This window comes from Lathyrus oleraceus, chromosome 5, assembly GCF_024323335.1.
Source record: "Lathyrus oleraceus cultivar Zhongwan6 chromosome 5, CAAS_Psat_ZW6_1.0, whole genome shotgun sequence".
Lineage (NCBI taxonomy): Eukaryota > Viridiplantae > Streptophyta > Magnoliopsida > Fabales > Fabaceae > Lathyrus > Lathyrus oleraceus.
Genome location: NC_066583.1, coordinates 151,754,937 through 151,764,630, shown reverse-complemented (window position 1 = coordinate 151,764,630; position 9,694 = coordinate 151,754,937).

Sequence of the window (9,694 nt, the reverse complement as noted above, 5' to 3'; positions counted from 1 at the left end):
TTTCATGATTAGGTCATTAACATAACATAGTCCACTGCATAACATTGCATTGTCCTTTGCCCAAGTGCAAGATCATCAGTCAAGACTGGTTAGGAGGATCAGTCAAGTTAGCAAGCATGTGCAATTTCTATTGAGGCAAAACCCCAGGGTTGGTTCAACATGTTCACATGGCCTAGGGATCATTTTGGAGTGATTTGGCCAAAGATTGGATGTTCAGAAGTCATCAGTCATTGCACAATGCATCTGAAACCCTAGAAAGTCAACTGTGGTCAACTTTGCCTGAAATCATGGATTTGAAGGTGGGAGATGGTTTGAAAGGCCTCATTCATGTCCATACAAGTCTCATTTGACATTTCAAAGATCAAGATTGAAGAATTTGAGGTCAGATGAAAAGTTTCCAAAAATAGTAAGTGACTTGTAATTTCAAACTGCCAAAAATGGAAAGGTCTTCTCCTCAAATTTACATCATCATAAAAGCTTCAAATGGAATTTTGTCCAACATGAAAGTTGAAGATCTTGCTCTCACCTTTCCAAAAAGTTCAAGAACATCCATTTCTCATTTGTGGTTGGCAAGTTATGATCAAATCATTGTCAAGAATTTTTGAACTTCAAAGTGGGATAACTTTCACACCATTTGGCCAAATTGAGTGGGGTTTCTTGCTACAATCTCCATTTGACATGCTCTATCCAAATCATTCATTGCATTTCATCAAAACTCATCACATAAAAAGTCCATTTTTCAAGTGACTTGAATTTAAAAAAGAGAGGGAAAAAAGTGACTTTCAAAATTAAGCCTTTTTCATGCATTCCAAGCTTGGCAATTGGTCTTATATCACATTTGGAGTGTGTTTGGACAGGTTTTCATGCACTGTAGCAAGGCATTGCATAACATGAGGGTGGCATGACCAATTTAGCATAAACTTGCATTTTCACTAATTACCAAGGCTTTTAGTTAATTGAGATTAACAAAGTGGATTAACAGCTCATATATATTCCTAATCCTAACTGAATCCATCATTAGCATTCATTCATCTCAGATCTAGTCCAAAATAGCAAATTCTCTCAATTTTTCTTCTTGATTTTTTCTGCAAATTTTCCAAAGAACTTGTGTTGTTCTTCATTGTTTCATCATCTACCATCATTGTTGAACCTTCTGCAAGCAAGGATTCATCCACATTCGAGCAAAATCGAGGACTGTAGCAAGAAACTCCATCAATGGCATTTGGAAATTGGAGCAAGATTCAAGGTAATTGAGCTAAAGTCTTTCACTCATTCATCAACCTAAGCATCATTGATCATCTGTTTCAACATTTCAAAGCCAGAAAGCTGCGATTTCACATCTGCATCTTCATAGAGGTTGGAATTCGATCCTTACAATTCTGGAAATTATGATATGCTTTGGATAGATCTTGCCATGCTGATTGTGTTGCACTTTGAATCGTGGATTTTCATTGAGAATTAAGCAAGTTATGTTGATTATAAGATTGATAGTTGAATTTTCTTTTGATCGATCCGTGTTGGATATTGAGTTTCAGATTAAATTGATGTTATATTGTTGTTGTTCTTGAGAAGACGAAACTATTGATGTATCATTTGTTAATTTTGGTGAAAAATGTTCATGACCTGGATATTTGATGAAGAACATGTTGAATGTGTGAAGAATCCATTCCCAGATTCGTGTTTGATTCGCCTGGCTTTGTGTTTGCATGGTTTTTGTGTTTGTGAAGCCATGCACCAATAGAAACTCGCTGCGTCATTTACTGAAACGCAGCGCTTCATGTAGCGCGCGTTATATTTGAAATTGGAGGAGGTTCGATCCTCCGCTCATGCACTTCTCCCTTAGGTTTTGGCATTTCTTCATATCATGTTATCATGTTCACCTTGCCTTGTTTCACTTTTTTTTAATTTTTTACCACACTAAATAAATCATAATTCATTCAATATTTGTCCAATTAACATGAGATACTTTTTTTGTATGCATATTCTAGACACCTTGAGGAGCATTTTGATATGTGGTTTATGATTTTTGAGTTTCTGGATTGTGAGATATGCTATGATCTTTGGAGGTGTGACAATTTGTGTCACACCATTTCATGTCCAACTTCATGATTTCTGTTACCATGCCATATGAACTCAAAATGACCTGAATTTTTGCATGTTGAATCTTCTGGATGTTAAGTTTGAATGTGAATTTTTGTGGATTTTTTGAGTGCATTTTCAATTTGATTGAGATTTTCTCCCCTGTTTGACCAATTGTTAACTTCTTATGAGACATGATTTCATTTGATTTGTGAAATTCTTGTTGTTAATGGGATGGACTTGAAATTTGGCATGTGTATTATAGATATCTTGAAGTTTGCCATGGCTTTGGTTTCATTCATTTATCATGTTTGGTTTCTGTTTTATGCTTGCTTGAAGTTAATGCATGTTTTGATGCCTTGTATGAGCTTGTTTGAACTTGTGTTGACTTGATGAATTTAAATGACTTGCTTCCCTTGGTCCAAATGACTTGAAATTTGGTATGATTGTCATGTTAAGAATGCTGTTTGAACATGAATTTTTTGGGGATTTATTGAAATGTTTGTGAATTGATTTGAGTTGAATCTTTTTGTTTGGTTCTATGAGCTTCAAATTGCATGTTTTGTACTCTTTGCTTCATGAAATGATAATGGTTGATGATATGAATGTGAAACCACGTGGATTTGTTTCTTATTTTATTGATCTTGATTTTTGATAAGTTTCATGTTCTGTTTTGACTTTTTGCTCTCATTTTGACCCTAGTCTTGTACTAGTGGTTTGTGTTCTCAAATTTGAGCTTTGTTTCAGGTCAAAGAGCACAATTGCTTATGCTTGATGATGTGCACTCAATTGGAGTTGGTTTATTGCTTGTTTATGACTAACTTGAGTTTGTTTTGTAGGCATTGAGACTTATGCTTAGGCCTTGTGGCTTGCACCTTTATGCATTAATGCTTGTTATCTGTTTGTGCTATGGACTTGTAATTTTCTGTTTGACTTGTGTTTGTCTGGTATACTGATTATGTTGGATTGATTTCAGGTACTTTAGTTGCTATAGTTCCCTTGTGAACTTGTGTTTGCTTTGCTTGCTAGCTGGAGCATTGAGGTATAATGATCTCTTCTCCATGTAGTCTGGAAGACCTGGCCTGTTACTTGGCCAGGCACCTGTCTGAAGTCCTCCTTAAGAGGCAATGTTTGTGCTTGTTTATTTTTGTCCCCAAGCAGGAAAAGACCTTTGATAAGGCAATTGGCAGACACAAGAGATGTGCAATCCATCTCCTGCTATTCTGTTGAGTCGTCCCTTGGCTCACATCACATGTTGATGCCTTGTGGACATTAACCCCAAGATCTATGTTGAGTCAGTGTCATAAGTGTAGAAGGGTTCCCACTTTCTGGACCCACACTTCATTGTCTGAAGCTCTCCTAGGCCAGGGATAAGAGCTGTGAAGTCTCATCTTCGCTCACCTTTCATCAGCTTCACCCTAACTCGCAATGTTAGGGTTAAGAGCTAACCTCACCCTGATACAATGGCTTGTTTGTCGAGGTTGACATGACCCCTCGACTAAAGCCTAGCCTTGATGTTTGATCCCCTTGTTGGTGTGTTTACTTCATGCTGTATGTGTTTGTGTGGTGTGATTGTATCCCCTAGGTTTGCTAGACTCCGCGTAGTCTCGTTTGCATGTCAATTAAGGTAGCACGGTTCCTTCGTATAGGACTTCCTTTCTTGCTTGAGCTTTCCTAAAAAACAAACAAACATTATCCCCTCTTAAGGATACGTCAACTCCTTCTACTACAGGTGAGTAAGTCTCCAAAGGTCGAGCATCCGGTAGATTGCGTAGTGACGTCGTCCACTTAAAAAATACAAACCAACAGGAATAGTTTAGCCGAACTACGGCAACTCTGATTCTCATGTCCAGATGAGATACGTAGGCACGAGATGCGATGTCTTGTCGAGTTTGACTGACAACTAACACTAATTCTTTTCTCTCGCCCTCGTTGCGATTGAGACCTTCCCTTTCTCTTGCCCTAGTTGCAATCGAGACCCTTCTTCTTCCTGTGTTGGTGTGGAGTCTGACGTAAGTCCAGCGATTGGCAGTCGGTTTCCTGTGTTTGTTTGTTTGTTGGAGTCTGGTATAAGTCCATCAAGTGGCATCTGGTTTCCAGTGTGGGTGTGTTTTGGTTCAGAATCTGATGTAAGTCCAGCGATTGGCATTCGGATTCCACGTTTGCCCGTGTCTGTTTTGTTTGTGTGCGTGAGCCGAGCTACGGATGCTCTGATTCTTCTTAGTCCAAGAAGATACGTATGCATAGGATGTGACATCCTAGCGAGCATGTGTTTTCCCCCTGTCCGAACTACTTCGACTCTGATGTCTATGCTTGATAGACTAAGTAGGCCCAGGATGCGATATCTTGCCGAGTCAGTCTTGTTTGTTTTCTTGTGTCTCTTTCAGCCTGTGTAGATGTTTGTTTATGAGCAGTGTTTTAGCAACCATATTCCTTCCTTTTGTGCGTGGATCCCGTCGAGTACGATGGATGCGTAGGGGTACTAATACCTTCCCTTCACATAACCGACTCCCGATCCCATTCTCTTTGGTCGCGAGACCATGTCTTTTCCAGGTTTACTCTGAGCGTTTCCTTTCCCTCCTTTGGGATAAATAACGCACGGTGGCGGCTCTGTTGTTCTTGTTTCCCGCCGGTTTTTCGTGTAATGCGTCAGCTGGCGACTCTGCTGGGGATGATAGAGAAGTTGACCTCTTGCTGGTCCATCTTCCCTAAGCGAGTCTCTCCTAGCGTTCTCTAGGTTAGGGTTTTGGTTGTTGTTTGCTGTTATTTATTGCATTCATTTATTTATTATTTGCATTTATATGTGCATTAATGTTTGCATTCATTCATATTCATCTGTGCTGGCTGTGCTGTGTTTCTCTGTTTGGGGTGGGAGTTACTCGAGGTAAAAGGCCCAATACCCAGGCTATGAGTGAAATCAAGGAAACCTAGGAATAGAGTGATTCATGGGAAGCGGGTGGTATGCTCCACCTAGCGAAACATTGATATCACGAGCAGTTCAGACCCTGATGGGGTATTATCGGTGCATACATCGGGTGTGCACAGGATGATATTCTTGAAAGGGTTGTTTATCCTGCGTTTCTCTCGACCTTACCCTGGCCTAGATGACACCCGTGAGTGGGGAGGGAATGATCATTATTACAGGTACAGTTGGTGACTTGTCGGTGACTAGTTGGTCACTTGTGGTCCGGTTGGTGACTTGGTTCCTCAGATTGGGTTCAGATGACAGTGTGTCAGTTGACTTTGGGTTTCAGATGAATTGTGGTTCAGAGTTCAAGCCGAAGCTTCGATCCTGTGTTCCGAGATGCACAGCCTGCCAGTCGTCTGCATCATTGGCATCATAGCATGTTTATTTTCAAAAGAAACGCAAAAAAAAAGAATTGAAAAAAAAAAAAAAAAAAAAAAAAAACTAATCCCTGCATGCATATCATTTCTCAGGTACATTCAAGAGCTTGTTCACTGATAGAGATGGCAATAGTCCCAAAGCCGAAGCGGAAGACTTGTTCCTACATTTTTCACCGTGACCTTTGACATCGCTGATAGAGTTAAGCAACCTGGTGACCAGTGATCATCTGAGGGGGTTCGTGGATCAGTATGGGGATATTCTGACACTGTTGAAGATGGTAGTCGATCCAGTGTCGTTGCAGACTCTTCTTCAGTTCTATGACCCAGAGCTCCGTTGCTTCACCTTTCAGGATTATCAGTTGGCGCCTACTCTCGAGGAGTACTCCATTCTGTTGAGTGTCCCGATTCAGCATCAGGTCCCTTTCTTGGAGGTTCCCAAGGAGGTCGACTTCAGGGTTGTTGCCAGAGCTCTCCGGTTGGGTGTCAAGGAGGTCAGTGATAATTGGAAGTCCAGTTGGGATGTTGTAGGTTTGCCTTTGAAGTTTCTTTTGAGAGTTGCTAGAAGAGAAGCAGAGAAGGGGAATTGGGAAGCTTTTCACGCCCAGCTTGCTGTTATGATCTATGGGATTGTTTTGTTTCCGAGTATGCCCAACTTCGTGGACTATGCTGCAGTCTGTATTTTCATTGGAGGGAACCCGATTCCTACTCTGTTAGCTGACACTTATTATGCTATCCACAGTAGGCATGGTAAGGGTGGAGCTATCAGAGGTTGTCTCCCACTGTTGCTCAGATGGTTCATGTCTCTCCTGCCAGTCAGTGGACCTTTCATGGAGGCTCAGAGCACTTACAGGTGGACTCAGAGGGTTATGTCTCTTACTGCATATGATATCAGATGGCAGTCATACCGGATGGATGTGCGGGATGTCATTATGAGTTGTGGAGAATTCCGGAACGTGCCACTTGTAGGGACTAAGGGTTGCATCAACTACAACCCAGTTCTTTCTCTTCGTCAGTTAGGGTTCGTAATGAGTGGAAGACCACTTGAAGCTGAGATAGTTGAGAGTGTGTACTTTGAGAAGCGAAGCGACCCTGTTAGATTGGAGCAGATAGGAAGAGCCTGGAGGTCTATTGGTGTTAAGAATGGAGCTGTCTTAGGGAAAAAGTTTGCCATTGCTATGCCTGATTACACTTATTGGGTTAAGAAGAGAGTGGAAACTTTGCTATTGCCCTATGATAGGATGAATCCGTTGCAAGTGCAACCATCCTTGATTCTTGCTGAGAGTGTACCTGTTGAGCAGTACAAGCAAGCCCTGATGGAGAATCGCCGTCTGAAGGAGAAAGAGCAAGATGCCCAGATGGAGTTGTATCAAGCCAAAGCTGATAGGTTGAACCTGACTCATCAACTCAGAGACATCCGGAGCGCAGATGTTGGTGGAGTGAGGAGTAAGAAGAGATCTTATGCAGAGATGGAGAGCTTGTTGGATGCAGAGCACAGAGAGTGTTTGAGATTGTAGAGAGCTGAGGCCAGTTATCTGAAGAAGATCAGAGACTTGGAGAAGCAACTCAGAGACAAGGATATCCAGTTGAAGAAGGAAGTCGACCAGAGACTTGCATCAGAAAACCAACTTGGATCAGAAGTTGTAGAGCTTAGAAGACAGTTGAAGGAGAAGATCACTCCCTTGCCAGAATGTTCAGAGTGTGAACTGTTGATAGACCAGTGTCACTACTTGAAGACGCTCATTCCTGGAAGTCGTCTGTCTTAGCTTGTATTCCTGATGTATATGTTGAGAATCACCCCCAGGCTTGTTGGGTGGGATTCATTTGTTGTACTTTGATGTATCTAGATCTTTGTTGACATTGTTGTATGATCCATGTTGCTCATTTATAGATGAGATTGTTGGCTTTATCCTGTACTCTTTGCTCTTGTATGTTGTTTCTGTGCTCCCTGTGTTGTTCTTGTAGCAGGTTGCCATCTTTTGAAGATGGATCAGGCTCTTTGAATGCCTGGGAAATGATCATATCATGTGCATCATATGCATTAGGATCATACTCATATCATTTTTGCATAACAGGTGTTCTTGCGCACGACTTCTCACTCTGGTTCCTGTGTCAGGCAGGATAGCTGATCAGAGACCGCATCGGTATTCAACCAGACTCAATCAACAAAGAAGCATGGATTAGGTCCAGACTGAGTTGGCTGAGATGAGGGCAAACATGGCCCAGTTCATGACGATGATGCAAGGGGTTGCACAAGGTCAGGAGGAACTCCGGGCCCTGGTTCAGAGACAAGAAACCGTGATTCAGACGTCCAACCGTGCTTCGCCTGTTGCTACACCTGTTCATGAGAATATTAGCGTTGTTGCTCCCGCTAACGACTATGCCGTCGGGGATGAATTAAGGGGGATAAGGATTAATGGACAGCCTCTTGCTGCAGAGACTGTCAATGTCAGAGGTACCAGAGCTCCGGTTCGTCATCCAGCTCCTATTGTCGATAGACAAGAGGACATGTTCACACTGCTGAGTGAAGATGATGAGGTGGTCAGAGTTGAGGATAGGGATCGGAAGGTTGATGCCCTGGCTGAAAAGATTAGACCGATGGAATGCCAGAACTCTCTTGGTTTCGATGTAACCAATATGGGGTTGGTTGAAGGTTTGAGGATCCCTCATAAATTCAAAGCACCCACTTTTGACAAGTATAATGGTACTTCCTGCCCTCGCACTCATGTGCAGGCATATTATCGGAAGATCTCTGCGTATACAGACGATGAAAAAATGTGGATGTACTTTTTCCAAGATAGTCTATCTGGGGCTTCTTTGGATTGGTATATGGAATTAAAGAGAGATTCTATCCGCTGTTGGAGGGATCTGGGAGAGGCCTTCTTGAGGCAATATAAGCATAACATGGATATGGCACCAAGCCGGACTCAGCTGTAGAGTCTTTGCCAAAAATCTGGAGAGAGTTTCAAGGAGTACGCCCAGAGGTGGCGTGAACTGGCTGCTAGAGTTCAACCCCCTATGCTGGAAAGGGAGTTGACTGACATGTTTATCAGTACTCTTCAAGGTGTGTTTATGGACCGAATGGGGAGTTGCCCATTTGGAAGCTTTTCTGATGTGGTCATTTGTGGTGAGAGGACCGAGAGTTTGATTAAGGCTGGAAAGATCAATGATGTTAGTTCCTCGTCTTCCAAGAAACCTTTCTCTGGGGCACCTCGCCGTAGAGAGGGTGAGACTAATGCTGTTCAACATCGCAGAAATCAGTACCGTCAGGTTGCTGCAGTGACCATTCCTGCACCTCAGCAACGTCAACCTCCGCAACAACCGAGGCAACAACAACAACAACAGCAACAACGTCCGTATCAGCCAAGGCAACGGATGCCCGAAAGGCGTTTTGATCCCCTGCCAATGACCTACACTAAGTTACTGCCTGAGTTGCTCAAATTGGGATTCGTTGAGTTGAGAACTATGGCTCCACCAACAGTATTGCCTCCGGGGTACGATGCTAATGTCCGGTGTGATTTTCACTCTGGTGCACCAGGACACCATACTGAGAAGTGTCGGGATTTCCAGCATAAAGTCCAAGATCTGATCGATGCCAAGACGATCAACTTCGCTCCAGTGCCTAACGTCGTGAAAAATCCTATGCCTCAGCATCGTGGGCATAGGGTAAACTGTATTGAAGGGGAAGAAGCTGAAGATCTTGTTGTCAGTGTTGATGAGATTCGGACTTCTCTGCTTGTAGTGAAGGGTCGTTTGTTGAGTAGGGGTGTGCACCCGGGCTGTGATGAAGATTGTATGGGTTGTGCAGAATCAGATAGTGGTTGTGAACAATTGCGGGCTGGTATTCAGAAGCTGATTGACGAGGGTTGTGTCCAGTTTGTTCGGGCTGATAATAGAGATCGTGGGGCAGTGTCTACTGTCACTATCTTTTTCAAACCGTCTGAAGAACGTGGGCCGAGGACTGTCGGTAGTGCGCCTACAACGAGTGGTACTCCTGTTACCATCTCCGCACCAGTAACTGTCAATACTCCAACTACTATCGCTGTATCAGGTGGAAGACCTGTTGTTGAGAATAGTAAAGTTGTTCCATGGAGGTACGACAATGCCTACCGAAATAATCGAAGGGCTGAGAATCGGGTCAGGCCGTCGAATCAGGCTCCAGTAACTATTGCTGCACCTAGTAGAGCTCCTATGGCGAGTGCAAGTCCAGTTGTGGACAATGTTGGTGGACCGGGAGGCTTTACTAAAAGTGGACGGCTGTTTGCGCCTCAAC